The following is a 16,385-nucleotide window of genomic DNA, read 5'->3' as shown; positions in this document are numbered from 1 at the left end:
CTAAAGACATGCCCACCTTCTCCACACATGTTACAAATTTTTTCCTCTTTGCAGTCTTGATAGTCGTGGCCTTCATGCAAACATTTTGTACACACAATCTTTTGACATTCTGCTGTATTGTGCCCATATTTCTTACAGTTCCTGCAAAAAATGTCCATCCCAGAAAAGAACAAATCTCCAGTCGTGTTTCCAATTTTAAAGCGAGCTGGTGGGGTTACCATTTTTCCTGAAGTTCTGTCCAGTTTCATTGAACAAAAAAATCTCCATTTCCCGGTCCAAAAGCCAAATTCATTTAGAACTTTGCCTTTCTCCACAACTTTCTCGCAATACTTTCCTAGGAATATACTAATATCCTCCTCTTCAACATATGGCGAGTACATCTTGACGGTCACAAGTCGCTGCCACACAGGAAAGTGTGGTACCATCACCACACCTCCCAACTTTGGATCTTCACGTGACTTCACCATGATTCCCAAAAACTTCAAATATGTTTCTTCATTGATGAACGTGACGTCATAAACACCTCTCCGTGGGTAGTCCATTACAGCCAGTATGTCCTCCTTGCTCAGCCGAAACAGTCCCAGCAACAAATCTTCGCTCAGGAAACGCAGGTCTTTCTTGGTCCTTTCCAGTTCCGTCACCGTAAAACGAACAGCATTCCTGGTCTTCATATATTCCGGTATGGCCTCCATTCTGATGGTTTTCAGGATAAACCTTCAACACCGAGGTGTCAGGTAGGTGATCGCTCCTCGTTGCCCTGGACTAATCCTCCTCCCCAATAGCAGCAGAGGGGTGAAGTCTCTTGTGAAAGAGACGATCCCCCCAGGCCAAGGAAAAGGGTACCAGGGCACCTCCTGACCAAGAGACAAGGCAATACCCTAAAGTACTACACTTGATCTTAGCCAAAAGGCCGAGAAGCGATAACCCGAACGGGCCGCGCGTTGACCGAGCCTGCCCAATACTGCTGTTCACCCTTGCAGCGATTCAGCCTACTCCTAGGCAATTCCATGGGGCCCTGCAGTATCACACACACTCACAGCTACTAAGCGGGAGGTGAATAAAGGCCGGAGAGGAAGCAAGACAGGATTTGCTTCTTTTGCTTGCACCACAATGCAGTGCTGAAAGAGGAGGAATCGACATAAAAACGCCTTCCTGGCAACGCCCAAATGCCCTCCTGCCGTGCAAACACTGGCAGCAGCAGCAGCAGCAGTAAGTGCATGCCCACTACCACCCCTTCTCCTTTCACACCTTGTATCAGCTTTAATCCAGTCCAGTGCTGCCTGCTGAGCAGCATTAGCACTTGAGTATTGTGACTTGTTCCAGTCTCCTGCTCCTGAGAACTGTCTTTGCCAGACTGTTCCTACTTCCTTGCTGCTACTACTACTACTCGTGTTCCACCCTCCAAGCACTGTTCCTGGGGACATCTCACCGGGTTCTGCACTGTGCTCCGCTTGCTACTTCTGACCATAGGATTCCAGCAGTGTTCGCCAGTATCGTAACAGGATACTCAAGCCATTTCCATGGAATCCGCCAGAGAAGCAAGTTTGGAGGTTCGTGTGAACAATATGAACTGTTTGCTTACTAACATCTTTGCTGACATGCAAACTTTAAAGACTAAATATTTGGCGTTTGAAAATCAAACAACCCATGATGTTCAAGTTTATGGACAAGCTACACAGGGTTTACAAGGCATGGTGGCTCAGCAAGCAGAGCTGATCCGGGAACTTCAGACTCGAGTTGTGACCCCAGCCTCTTCATCTACCCTGCCGCTTCCACCATTCAGGTTTGGTGGGGATCGTGACAAATACCGTGGATTTATAAACCAATGCAAGTTATATTTTGGTGCACATCCTGCTCACTTCCCTACTGATAATTCAAAGGTGCTGTGTATTATTATGCTTCTGACACATAAGGCTGTAGCCTGGGCAAGCCCTCTTATTGAAACCAACGATGCTCGGCTTGATGACTTGGACGCCTTCCTAGCAGCCATGAGCCAAGTATTTGATGATCCTAACCGGTGTACTACAGCAGAAGCAGCGTTGATGGCTCTACGTCAGGGCAGACGCTCTGTTGCTGAATATGCCACAGATTTCAGACAGTGGGTGATGGATACTGAGTGGAATAATGCTGCAAAATTAACATTCTTTAAAAAAGGACTATCTAGTGCACTTAAGGACGAGTTAGCACGGGCTGAAGCTCCCACAGAGTTTGATGATTTTGTACACCATTGTATCCGAATAGACACTCGGCTGTCAGAGCGTCGACAAGAAAAATGGGGTTCTACCTGGTCCCGTAATAATAACTATTACTCGTCTGCTTCAGCTCCCACTCCTAGAGAGACTCTGAAACAAAGAATTACCAAGAACACCAAGCTGAACCTATGCAAATTGACAGTATACAAAAGCGTGAAAGTGCCGACAGAAGAGAACGAAGGTTTAGAGAAAATCAATGCTTCTATTGTGGTAAAACTGATCACTTCCTTATCAATTGTCCATGTCGTCAACGCAAGATGGTGGCGGTAGTAGCAGATCATGAATTCTCTGGTGTAGAATCTGTTTCTTCTGAACAAGTGCCACCAGTGCATGCACTCATTCATTCAGTCTCCTGCACAGCACCCAATATTAAAAAAGAACACAAAGGCACTCATTGCTTTATTCCCATCAAGTTTAGAATTGATTCTCAATGGATATCCGCCTCTGCCATGGTGGACTCTGGAGAAAATGGGAACTTTATGGACATTTCTTTTGCTAATAAACATGGTGTAAAATTTCAAGAGAGACTGTCACCCATTCTTATGGAAACTGTAGATGGATCCCCTCTGAACTCAGGTCCAGTTGATCAAGAGACTGAACCATTGGAGATAATTATGAGACCTAATCACCATGAGGTTCTATCTTTCCTATTAATTTCATCCCCACATTTTCCAATTATTTTTGGACTACCATGGCTGCAGGCTCAGAACCCTACAATTGACTGGGAAACCAAAGAAGTGTCTTTTCCATCAGAGGTCCCCTCCTCAGAGTCTTTACCAGAACAATCTCACGAAAAGATTGAAGGGGAGCTTGAAGTATCTCCTAAATTACCTCCTCTATATGACGAATTTACCGATATATGTGACAAAGAGAATGCTAATAAACTTCCTCCACATCGACCTTACGATTGTCCGATTGAACTGTTGCCTGGAGCAGCTATTAGACCTTTTGGATGCATCTACCCATTAGCAGAGCCGGAACTGAAGGCTCTTAAAGAATACATAGATGAAAATTTAGCTAAAGGTTTTATTCGTCCATCTTCATCGCCAGCAGGTGCACCTATTTTTTTTGTTAAAAAGAAAGACGGCTCTTTGAGACCTTGCGTGGACTATAGAGAATTAAACAAAGTCACAATTAAAAACCGTTACCCTCTGCCATTGATTCCGGAGTTGCTGGATAGAGTTCGTCAAGCTAAAATATTCACCAAATTGGATCTTCGAGGTGCATATAATTTGGTTCGCATTAGACCAGGTGATGAATGGAAGACAGCGTTTAGATCACGTTATGGACATTATGAATACCTAGTCATGTCTTTTGGACTTTGCAATGCTCCTGCAACCTTTCAGCATTTTATTAACGATATCTTCAAGGACTTGTTAGATCAGTTCGTAGTCATCTATCTGGATGACATATTAATCTTTTCTAATTCTACAGAAGAACATCAGAATCATGTGAGAATGGTGTTGGAACGTCTGAAAGCATATCAACTCTATATCAAGTTGGAGAAATGTGAATTCCATCAAACGGAAATACAGTTCTTGGGTTATATCATTTCTCCCCTAGGGTTACACATGGATTCTAGCAAGATTCAAGCAATTAGAGACTGGCCAACTCCAAAAAATGTGAAAGAGGTCCAACGATTTGTAGGATTTGCTAATTTCTATAGACGTTTTATCAAGAATTTTTCGGGCATTATTACACCAATTACCCAATTAACAAAGAAAAGGATACCTTTTGTGTGGTCTCCTCAGACACAAGATGCTTTTTTCAATTTGAAAACAAAATTCACAACAGCCCCTATACTGGTTCATCCTAACCCTGAAAAAGCGTTTATTGTTGAAGTGGATGCTTCAGACTGTGCAATAGGGGCTATTCTATCACAGAGAACTGGAGAGAAAGATTTGCTGCACCCTTGTGCTTACTTTTCTCGAAGTTTGACTTCTGCTGAAAAGAATTATGACGTGGGGAACAAGGAACTCCTAGCCATCATTGCTGCTTTCAAAGAATGGAGACATCATTTAGAAGGCACAGCTCAACAAATAGTGGTTCTAACTGATCATCGTAACCTTGAATTTGTTAGATCTGCCAAATGTTTGTCTCCCCGCCAAGCCCGGTGGAGTCTGTTTCTAAATCGTTTCAACTTTGTGATCTCTTACAGGCCTGGTTCCCGAAATGGTATGTGGAAGAGGTACATAGATGACATCTTTTGCCTATGGGAAGGACCAATTGATAGCCTTCTCAATTTCACTACTTATTTGAACAACATCTGGCCAGAACTTCAGTTTACTCTGAGCCATGATGTGTCCAAAATCAACTTCCTTGATACTACCATTATTAAAGATCCATTTGGCAATCTTAGCAGTGACCTCTTTACAAAAGAAACGGATAAGAATGGTTTACTACACTACTCCAGCTGCCATCCATTAACTACCAGAAATTCGTTACCTAAATCCCAGTACACACGGGTAAATCGGATTGTAGATAATCCACTACTTCTGAGAGAGAGAACTGACAATATGACCAAAAAGTTTCTAGAAAGGGGTTATCCTAGTGGAGTCTTAAAATCAGCTCAAATAACCACTGTTCCCCAAACCCTGGACAAACCTAAACGTATTCCCTTCGTACATGTCTATCACCCTTGTACCTATAAGATCCATCACGTCATCAGGAAACACTGGCCCCTATTACAAGAAGCCTACCCACAAATTACTGAGTTCAAATCCCCCTTCTTACCCTGTTTAAAGAGAACAAAAAATCTTAAAGATAAGATTGTTAGGGCTGACATCGGATCGTCCCGTAAAATTTCTAGGCAGACTTTCTTGAACACACCCAAGAGGGGCACCTTCCCCTGCAGAAGCTGCCTCCAATGTTCCCACATCATTAGGGGTGATAAAATACACCATCCATCGTCGGGACAAAGTATTCCAATCAAAGAATACTTTGATTGCAACACAAACTTCGTGGTCTATTTGATCAAGTGTCCCTGTGGATTAGCCTATGTAGGAGAGACCACACAGCGAATCAAAGATAGAATCAGCCAGCATAAGTCCAACATCAGATGCGGCAAAATATTACTTCCTATCCCTGCGCATTTTGCCCGCCATAAACATAATATTTCCCAACTTATGTTTCAAGTTATTGAACACGTCCCAGCTCATAGAAGAGGGGGTGACAGGATTAATTCTCTTAAACGGAGAGAAGCCTACTGGATTCACAAACTCCAGACATTAGAACCAAAGGGCCTGAATAGAGAGTACGAGATTAGTAGCTTTTTATAACAGTATTCGATGCCGAGACGTCTCGGGTAACCATATCTTAAGTGTGATTCCGTTTATCTATTCTAAGGCGTCACCTCTCTGTACTGTAGGAAAATGAGGTTTTACGTATTGTAAATGTACCACACTGTTATGCTATTGTCATTAATACTATTTGCATCTGTTTCATCACAGACACGATGATTTTCCCTGAGCCTGCCTATACTACAAGAGATCCCGCCTATACACCATCCAAATTGACACGGTATCCTTTTAACTAGGGCATACTAGAGTTATCCTGTTCTATTCCCCCTCTTTTTCCCTGCATCTGTACTTATTTCCATCTCATGCTGCACCTCCACACTCAGACACAAGATGGCGCTAGAGCACAATCCAGCCTCCCTAATATTACTCAAATCAATAGCGCTCCAGTATTTTTTCCCGTAGCCATCTACCCATAGACTATCTAGCCTGTAATATTGTTATTATATCCAACCAAGCGCACTATCTACAGTTATAGTGATATTCCTCTGCCCAACACAACCATTCCCTCTGAGCATGCGCATGCGTTTCACCGACACGTCAGTGGAACGCACGGCCATCTTGGCCGATGCGTTCCACACGTCTAGACACACCCACCATCTTACACACACATATAAACCAGGAAGTGACCAGGGTATACCAGCGCCAACACAGAGCGGTAAGCCGCCGATTACGGACCACAGCAGCGCTATATACGCATCATATTTTGTACCGGTCCAGTCCCCAGCACGGCTCAGGTAAGATACATATCATCTGAAGATGTTTAGGGTACTACACCCCCGCTATTTCACCTGTATCATCTATTTGTCTCCACCTTCTGGTCGTTTCTATATGACATGTCTATGTCCATGCTTTCTTCAGTGATGCATTCTGTGTTCATTTCTGCATTGTATATACCTGAGTTGTACCTCCATATTGTCCGTAAAAAATTACGTCCGTATCTGTATTTATGCCTTAAATCAGTACCGTAGATCATCATGTGATTCTACCGCGCCTTGTGCTCGCACAACGATTCGTATCGTCCAAATTATGAGTTTCCTAGACACAAGATTTCTCTCCATAGCCATATGGGACATTCCCTGATGTGTTGCATGTTCCTGGGATCTATGTCTCTGTTTCCTCCTTTTTTGTTTTCGTTTTTGCTTTTAATTTTCACGTTGATTTCATAGTCCTATGTGTTAGGTATACTATGTTTGAATTGACCCAGTTACACGCTCTGTTTTTTCACCTATATGACATATTTTACGATGTTATCATGTATATCGTAAGTGATAGTTCTCCTATACCCATGCCATGATCTAATCAATTGTACATTTCTCTAGTGCCCGACGAAGGTCTGTCTGACCGAAACGTCGACGTCGCACATGCAGCCTCTGGCATCCATAATAAAAATATATATTTTTGTAACACAGCAAGGTGTGCCGAGTACAAATTCTTAACCTACACCCGGGTTGGGACCCTACCTCGAGCACCCAAAGAAACCAGTGCCATCTGCCATCTGAATATATGCATCTCCTTTTCAGACGAGCACGGTGAATATGTCCAATCCAACCTTTTCCTACAACAAGGAGGAAACAGATAGTATCCTATCTACAGTCACCACACCTAGGGATTTTCTACAGATCCCACCAACAGAAATCCGGAACAGGGATCACGAAAGGAATAAGAGGAAACTCATCAACCAGGAGCTACACAGTGCCACATTGGCCGAATATATTAAAGTCCAACGTATTCCTCGAGGATTACGCGTACAAATCAAGCCTACCATCTTCAAAGAAGACCCTGATTACTGTACGCAGTTCGAACACATCCTCAATAAATGTTCATTTGATCTGATGACACTCACTGTATCATACCTACAGAAGAATATCACAGAACTTCAGGAGAAAATCGCAGCCTCCGAACAACAATTGAAAGCAACCCTCTCTAGTTCAGAGTTCTCTGAGTTCGACAGCAAATTGAGAACAAATCTCAACACCCACCGAAGCGAGGTTGAGGCTTTCAAGAGAAGCAAGTTCCAAAGAGATCAAGAGGATTACCTAAGGAATAGAGTATATAGATGGCACGAAGGATTCACATCCATGCGACCACAACGCAGAACACCATACCAGTCATCGGACTCATCGCAATCCGGATCGGGTGGAGAAGGATCGGACTACCACTATCCTGGCTACTCAAACCAAGGCAGATTCCGTTTTTTAGACCAACGCAGGGGCAGGCGCCCAAGAAGAGGACGAGGAGAGGCGGCAGTAGAAGACACAAATCGACTGATGACGACGAGGTCGCAGGTATGACGAGCACCCCACAACCATTGGTAGTCAATATCTCTTCGAAGCTACTGGGTCCAGCCGAACTCCTCTTACTACAGAAGGGCCTTTCCTTCTGCCCCACTTACCGGTACGATCTATTCCAGCTGGATATGGATCTTAACCGCTTCTACAGAACCTTGCGTCTACGGGTCTTTTTTTCCAATAAGGGGGATACACGAGGACCGGAAGGTCCCGCTACGTCGAGTATGACCTCTACGATCACCTCGAAGGAACTGGGTCTGAGGAACAAGAGTTTGTTTGCTCCCCCAAAGACTTCGCCCCCATTGGAAACGTTTATTGGACTGGTCCAGAGAGACGTGGAGAACTTTCGCCACGACTTCGACCAAGGTCTTTTCAAAAGCCAGACCAACATGAGTAATGTTGAGAGGCAAGCCCTACTCTCCCTAACAAACGATAGGGATCTGATCATCAAACCCGCTGACAAAGGCGGTGCTATAGTTGTTATGGATAGGGACACATATATAGAGGAAGTTCTTAGACAGCTGAATGACACGTCAGTATATAGACGTATTGATCATGACCCAACTAGTAGAATCATGACCAGAGCGACTAAGATTCTAGATAAATACGTAACCAATGGCACCATAGATCAAGAGACAGCATCATTCCTGACAAATAGGTATCCAATTACACCGGTGTTCTATGTCCTCCCGAAAATTCATAAAAGACTCGATAAACCCCCCGGCAGACCTATAGTTGCATCTACTGACTCTATTCTCTCACCCGTCTCAAAATTTTTGGAAAAAATACTTACACCATTAGTTAGGAAAACAAAATCCTACCTATTAGACACTACAGATTTTCTCTCACATATCAGAGATTTAAAGACAGTATCCACGGAGACCATTCTAGTCACACTAGATGTCTGTAGCTTATATACGTCCATCCAACATCCAAAGGGCACACAAGCAGTACATGAGATTTTAACTGACACTAGCACAAATCCAGATGTCATAAACCTCTGTGACGAATTACTCCATCTTGTACTCACTGACAATTTCTTCCTCTTTGAGGACCAGTACTATATACAGCTACAAGGTACGGCAATGGGCTCCAATGTTGCCCCCCCCATATGCGAATTGCTACATGGCCCATCTAGAAGAACATCACATCTATCCCAATAACCTCTTCATAAAACACGCACGTATGTGGAAAAGGTACATAGATGACATCTTTTGCCTATGGGAAGGACCAATTGATAGCCTTCTCAATTTCACTACTTATTTGAACAACATCTGGCCAGAACTTCAGTTTACTCTGAGCCATGATGTGTCCAAAATCAACTTCCTTGATACTACCATTATTAAAGATCCATTTGGCAATCTTAGCAGTGACCTCTTTACAAAAGAAACGGATAAGAATGGTTTACTACACTACTCCAGCTGCCATCCATTAACTACCAGAAATTCGTTACCTAAATCCCAGTACACACGGGTAAATCGGATTGTAGATAATCCACTACTTCTGAGAGAGAGAACTGACAATATGACCAAAAAGTTTCTAGAAAGGGGTTATCCTAGTGGAGTCTTAAAATCAGCTCAAATAACCACTGTTCCCCAAACCCTGGACAAACCTAAACGTATTCCCTTCGTACATGTCTATCACCCTTGTACCTATAAGATCCATCACGTCATCAGGAAACACTGGCCCCTATTACAAGAAGCCTACCCACAAATTACTGAGTTCAAATCCCCCTTCTTACCCTGTTTAAAGAGAACAAAAAATCTTAAAGATAAGATTGTTAGGGCTGACATCGGATCGTCCCGTAAAATTTCTAGGCAGACTTTCTTGAACACACCCAAGAGGGGCACCTTCCCCTGCAGAAGCTGCCTCCAATGTTCCCACATCATTAGGGGCGATAAAATACACCATCCATCGTCGGGACAAAGTATTCCAATCAAAGAATACTTTGATTGCAACACAAACTTCGTGGTCTATTTGATCAAGTGTCCCTGTGGATTAGCCTATGTAGGAGAGACCACACAGCGAATCAAAGATAGAATCAGCCAGCATAAGTCCAACATCAGATGCGGCAAAATATTACTTCCTATCCCTGCGCATTTTGCCCGCCATAAACATAATATTTCCCAACTTATGTTTCAAGTTATTGAACACGTCCCAGCTCATAGAAGAGGGGGTGACAGGATTAATTCTCTTAAACGGAGAGAAGCCTACTGGATTCACAAACTCCAGACATTAGAACCAAAGGGCCTGAATAGAGAGTACGAGATTAGTAGCTTTTTATAACAGTATTCGATGCCGAGACGTCTCGGGTAACCATATCTTAAGTGTGATTCCGTTTATCTATTCTAAGGCGTCACCTCTCTGTACTGTAGGAAAATGAGGTTTTACGTATTGTAAATGTACCACACTGTTATGCTATTGTCATTAATACTATTTGCATCTGTTTCATCACAGACACGATGATTTTCCCTGAGCCTGCCTATACTACAAGAGATCCCGCCTATACACCATCCAAATTGACACGGTATCCTTTTAACTAGGGCATACTAGAGTTATCCTGTTCTATTCCCCCTCTTTTTCCCTGCATCTGTACTTATTTCCATCTCATGCTGCACCTCCACACTCAGACACAAGATGGCGCTAGAGCACAATCCAGCCTCCCTAATATTACTCAAATCAATAGCGCTCCAGTATTTTTTCCCGTAGCCATCTACCCATAGACTATCTAGTCTGTAATATTGTTATTATATCCAACCAAGCGCACTATCTACAGTTATAGTGATATTCCTCTGCCCAACACAACCATTCCCTCTGAGCATGCGCATGCGTTTCACCGACACGTCAGTGGAACGCACGGCCATCTTGGCCGATGCGTTCCACACGTCTAGACACACCCACCATCTTACACACACATATAAACCAGGAAGTGACCAGGGTATACCAGCGCCAACACAGAGCGGTAAGCCGCCGATTACTGACCACAGCAGCGCTATATACGCATCATATTTTGTACCGGTCCAGTCCCCAGCACGGCTCAGGTAAGATACATATCATCTGAAGATGTTTAGGGTACTACACCCACGCTATTTCACCTGTATCATCTATTTGTCTCCACCTTCTGGTCGTTTCTATATGACATGTCTATGTCCATGCTTTCTTCAGTGATGCATTCTGTGTTCATTTCTGCATTGTATATACCTGAGTTGTACCTCCATATTGTCCGTAAAAAATTACGTCCGTATCTGTATTTATGCCTTAAATCAGTACCGTAGATCATCATGTGATTCTACCGCGCCTTGTGCTCGCACAACGATTCGTATCGTCCAAATTATGAGTTTCCTAGACACAAGATTTCTCTCCATAGCCATATGGGACATTCCCTGATGTGTTGCATGTTCCTGGGATCTATGTCTCTGTTTCCTCCTTTTTTGTTTTCGTTTTTGCTTTTAATTTTCACGTTGATTTCATAGTCCTATGTGTTAGGTATACTATGTTTGAATTGACCCAGTTACACGCTCTGTTTTTTCACCTATATGACATATTTTACGATGTTATCATGTATATCGTAAGTGATAGTTCTCCTATATCCATGCCATAATCTAATCAATTGTACATTTCTCTAGTGCCCGACGAAGGTCTGTCTGACCGAAACGTCGACGTCGCACATGCAGCCTCTGGCATCCATAATAAAAATATATATTTTTGTAACACAGCAAGGTGTGCCGAGTAGAAATTCTTAGCCTTATCTAGGTTGTTCTCCAATGACTCCTCCTCGACAGTACCACCAACAACTATTCTTTCCGAGTCCAATTTCCTGGGGGTGATCCATAGCAAGGACTTGCTTGATGAGATAAAGGAAGCCTATGAGACCGACCCAATTCTTTTGCACCCACCAGAGGAAGTGTCCCTAACTTTCAAAAATCAAGTATGGACTAACAAGCACTGCATTTACGTTCCAGAAACTGTAAGATTAAACGTGCTAAAATTAATGCATGACTCTAAACTAGCAGGTCACAAGGGGATTCAGAAAACACAAGAATTTCTTTCCCGCTTCTTTTGGTGGCCCAATTATCAAAAAGATGTGAAGAAATATGTTTCTTCTTGCAACACCTGTGCCATGTACAAAACTCCTCGTACCTCACCCATGGGATTATTGCAGCCTCTGTCAATTCCATCTCGCCCTTGGGGATCTATCTCTATGGACTTTATTGTCGATTTACCAGTCTCCAAAGGGAAGAATTCCATCTTAGTAGTGGTTGATCGGCTCACTAAAGCAGCCCATTTTATTCCTTGCCCTGGACTACCTTCTGCTAAAGAGACTGCTGATCTTATAATTCAGAATGTGTTTCGTCTTCATGGAATACCAGATGAAGTGGTTTCGGATCGCGGAGTACAATTCACATCAAGATTCTGGCAGAGTTTTTGCACAGCACTCGACATAAATGTCAGTTTGTCTTCTGCTTTTCATCCCCAGTCTAATGGTCAGACTGAGCGCACAAATCAAACGTTAGAACAGTATCTCCGATGCTACATCTGCCATTTACAGGATGACTGGGTCGATTTGCTTCCAATGGCGGAGTTCTCCTACAATAATTCTCAGAATGCCTCCACTAAACAAACACCGTTTTTTGCAAATTTGGGTTACCATCCCAGTATTCTTCCCAATCTTCCCAGAGAAACTTTTATTCCTGCAGTGACTGACAGAATACAATCACTTCAACAGAATCTGGAAATGCTAAAAATTACATTATCAATTGCCCAGGAGAAATATAAAGAAACAGCAGATAAATCTCGTAGACCTTCTCCAACCTTCAAAGTGGGAGATGAAGTATGGCTTTCCACCAAGAATCTGAAACTTCACTTACCTTCAGCAAAATTGGGCCAAAAATTTATTGGTCCTTTCAAGATTATTGGACAAGTAAACTCAGTGGCTTTTCGTCTCAAACTTCCCAGACCAATGAGAATACATCCAGTGTTCCATGTATCCCTATTGAAACCTGTTGTTTCAAATCCATTTCCAGGACGCCACCTGCCTCCCCCTGATCCTATCGAAGTTGATGGACAAGAACATTATACTGTTGAAAACATCCTGGACTCCAGGATATTCAGAAATCGGTTGCAATATCTAATAAAATGGCAAGGATATGGCCCTGAGGATAATTCGTGGGAGCCCGTAGGCAATCTCAATGCTCCTCGACTGGTTAGGGAATTTCACCAAAGATATCCAGATAAACCAAGTCAAACATCGTCCTGAGGCCGCTGTCGAAAGGAGGGAGTAATGTCAGGATGCTGTTGTTGTACTGCAAAATTAGCACTAGTGGCCGCTGTTTTACACTTTGAAGAATTGTGCTGCACCTTTACTCCTTACCACTGGAGGCTGCTGTTTTGCCCTTAAACTTGCCCTTAACCAAGATGGCAAATGTTGCATCGTGTGAACCATCTTGTTTCCTGTTTGGGCCTACTTCAGACCACATGGAATACCAAACAGTGCTTGAGTATTGTGACTTGTTCCAGTCTCCTGCTCCTGAGAACTGTCTTTGCCAGACTGTTCCTACTTCCTTGCTGCTACTACTACTACTCGTGTTCCACCCTCCAAGCACTGTTCCTGGGGACGTCTCACCGGGTTCTGCACTGTGCTCCGCTCGCTACTTCTGACCATAGGATTCCAGCAGTGTTCGCCAGTATCGTAACACTTGAATTTCCATCATATTGGCAGTGCATCTCCATGTTTACACAGGAAGTTGTGCTGCTGACAACGATAATATTTTGTGCTGCAGAAACGATTCAATTAGCCGATGTATTTGTCATGGTTTTTGCTTCATTATTTTTTTGCATGTGTTTTTTGGGCAAAAATACTAAACATATTTTCCTGTAATTTTAATCAAAGAACACCAAAACTACCTTAAACAGTAACTAAACTTTTAGACTTGTCAGAAGTTTTGATCGGTGGGGGTCTGAGCACTATGACTCTCACAGATTGCTAAAACGAAGTGGCAGAAACACTCGGGTAAGTGCTGTGCCAATTCGTCTCTGTCTTTTCTCAGCTTTCCTCGGAGTGGTGTACAGGCTCAATTGAAAGTCTATGAGTTTGAGGAAAGCCGATTAAAAACAAAGCGGCAGAGCACCCACCTGAGTGCTTCTGTCACTTAGTTTTAGCGATCGTGGGGGTCTTAGCGTTTGGACACCCACCGATCAAAACTTCTATGGTATTTTTGGCGTTCTTTGATTAAAATTACAAGAAAATATGTTTATAATTTTTCCCCCAAAAAAACACATGTTAATGCAAAATAAAGCAAAAACCTAGACAAAAACATCACTGACATTATTGTTATCTAGTATACTCGGTTGATGAAGGAAGTTGAGGCATAAGGGTATGTTCATACGCTGCAGATTTGATGTGTATCCGCCCAGCGGCGTAGCTAAAGGCTCATGGGCCCTGGTGCAAGAATTCAGTGTCACGGCTCTGGGTGTGGGACCCATAATGCAATGTCTATAGTTCAGAAAGGGTACCTGAGGCAATGTAGACAGTAGCGGTGGAGTCAGGCTAAGATGAAGTTCCGACAGTAGACACACACCCGGCGGGGTGCGACACAAGAGAGACTCCAACTCTTGAAGGCACCATAGCACGGACACAGGGTACAGGCAGCAGGAACGGGTAACACTGGGAACTGGAAAACACTAGGAGACCATTTTCAAGGACAAACTTAACCCCTTCCCTCTGCAGCCATTTTTCGGATTTTCACTTTTGTTTTTTCCTCCCGACCTTCCAAAAGCCATAACTGTTTTATTTTTTCATCAATATTGCCGTATAAGGGCTTGTTTTTTGCAGGACGAGTTGTAGATTTTCACAGCATCATTTTTGTTACCATATAATGTAGTGGGAAATGAGAAAAAAAATATTTGTGGGGTGGAATAGGAAAAATATAGCGGTTCCTCAACCATTTGGGTGGTTTTATTTTTACGGCGTTTACCGTACGGAAAAAATGGCATGTTAACTTTATTCTGCGGGTCAATACAATTACAGTGATACCAAATATATATAGTTTTCTTTATGTTTTACTACTTTTACAAGGGAAAAACTGATTGTTAAAAATAAAATTTTAGTTTTCTCGCCACATTCTGAGAGCCATAAAGTTTTTTATTTTTCTGTCGATTTACCCGTGTGAGGGCTTATTTTTTGCGGGGCAAGCTGCAGTTTAGGTACGTGAGAATTTTGAATCACTTTTTATGTAATTTTTTGTGGGAGAAGAAGTGACCAAAAAACAGCATATATGATGTTTTTAATTTTTATTTTTTTTACGCAGTTCACCGTGCGGACTAAATAATGATATATTGTAATAGTTCAGACTTTTACAGACGCGTCGATACCAGTTATGTTAACTTTTTATTTTTTTTACATTTTGCTTCAAGGGAAAATTGGAAAAGGGTTTTTTTTTGAGCTTTTAATTTATTTCTTTTTTTGTATTTGTTAAAAAAAACGTTATTTGACTGTTTCTTACTTTTTTTACTTGTCCCCCTAGGGGACTTTAACCAGCGATCGTTAGATTGCTTGCACGATATACTATGTCGTTTAGATTTTGTTTCACAATCGCTTAAAAAGGACTATGGATTAAAGCATTTAATGTCAATGGCCATTCTAAGCTGAATGTGCCTGCTCTCGTCAGATCGCAGAAGTTACACAGCTTAAGGCCTCGCTAGTACCAGTGTGGGAGACTGTCTGGGAAACCGTGGTGCAGTTGCCTTTTTATTATATCGTTTAGATTTTGTTTCACAATAGATTAAATAGGACTATGGATTAAAGCATTTAACGTCAATGGCCATTCTAAGCTGAATGTGCCTGCTCTCGTCAGAATGCAGAAGTTACACAGCTTAAGGCCTCGCTAGTACCAGTGTGGGAGACTGTCTGGGAATCCGTGGTGCGGTTGACTTTTTATTATGTCGTTTAGATTTTGTTTCACAATCGATTAAAAAGGACTATGGATTAAAGCATTTAATGTCAATGGCCATTCTTAGCTGAATGTCTCTGCTCTCATCAGATCGCAGAAGTTACACAGCTTAAGGCCTCGCTAGTACCAGTGTGGCAGACTGTCTGGGAATCCGTGGTGCGGTTGACTTTTTATTATGTCGTTTAGATTTTGTTTCACAATAGATTAAATAGGACTATGGATTAAAGCATTTAATGTCAATGGCCATTCTAAGCTGAATGTGCCTGCTCTCGTCAGAACGCAGAAGTTACACAGCTTAAGGCCTCGCTAGTACCAGTGTGGGAGACTGTCTGGGAATCCATGGTGCGGTTGACTTTTTATTATGTCGTTTAGATTTTGTTTCACAATCGATTAAAAAGGACTATGGATTAAAGCATTTAATGTCAATGGCCATTCTAAGCTGAATGTGCCTGCTCTCGTTAGATTGCAGAAGTTACACAGCTTAACGCCTCGCTAGTACCAGTGTGGGAGACTGTCTGGGAATCCGTGGTGCGGTTGACTTTTTATTATGTCGTTTAGATTTTGTTTCACAATAGATTAAATAGGACTATGGATTAA

At 42.5% G+C, this 16,385-nt stretch overlaps 1 long non-coding RNA gene and 6 pseudogenes across 1 annotated transcript; 6 read left to right on the top strand and 1 right to left on the bottom strand.

Annotated features, from left to right (window-relative positions):
- Nucleotides 1–780: 780 nt before the first annotated feature.
- LOC142679724 (U2 spliceosomal RNA) lies at nucleotides 781–922 on the bottom strand (annotated as a pseudogene).
- A 6,728-nt stretch (nucleotides 923–7,650) lies between these two features.
- On the top strand, nucleotides 7,651–11,370 carry LOC142677693 (uncharacterized). The gene is made up of 3 exons (XR_012852626.1): nucleotides 7,651–7,836; nucleotides 10,297–10,366; nucleotides 11,115–11,370. It is a non-coding gene; the product is annotated as an uncharacterized LOC142677693 (long non-coding RNA).
- Nucleotides 11,371–15,465: 4,095 nt separating this feature from the next.
- On the top strand, nucleotides 15,466–15,584 carry LOC142677876 (5S ribosomal RNA; annotated as a pseudogene).
- Nucleotides 15,585–15,651: 67 nt separating this feature from the next.
- LOC142677719 (5S ribosomal RNA) lies at nucleotides 15,652–15,770 on the top strand (annotated as a pseudogene).
- A 67-nt stretch (nucleotides 15,771–15,837) lies between these two features.
- Nucleotides 15,838–15,956, top strand: LOC142678895 (5S ribosomal RNA; annotated as a pseudogene).
- A 67-nt stretch (nucleotides 15,957–16,023) lies between these two features.
- LOC142677832 (5S ribosomal RNA) lies at nucleotides 16,024–16,142 on the top strand (annotated as a pseudogene).
- A 67-nt stretch (nucleotides 16,143–16,209) lies between these two features.
- LOC142679263 (5S ribosomal RNA) lies at nucleotides 16,210–16,328 on the top strand (annotated as a pseudogene).
- Nucleotides 16,329–16,385: the final 57 nt, after the last annotated feature.

This window comes from Rhinoderma darwinii (genome assembly GCF_050947455.1).
Source record: "Rhinoderma darwinii isolate aRhiDar2 chromosome 2 unlocalized genomic scaffold, aRhiDar2.hap1 SUPER_2_unloc_55, whole genome shotgun sequence".
NCBI classification, from domain to species: domain Eukaryota; kingdom Metazoa; phylum Chordata; class Amphibia; order Anura; family Rhinodermatidae; genus Rhinoderma; species Rhinoderma darwinii.
Note: the sequence above shows the minus strand (reverse complement) of the source record. Positions and strands in the feature narration are given on the sequence as shown.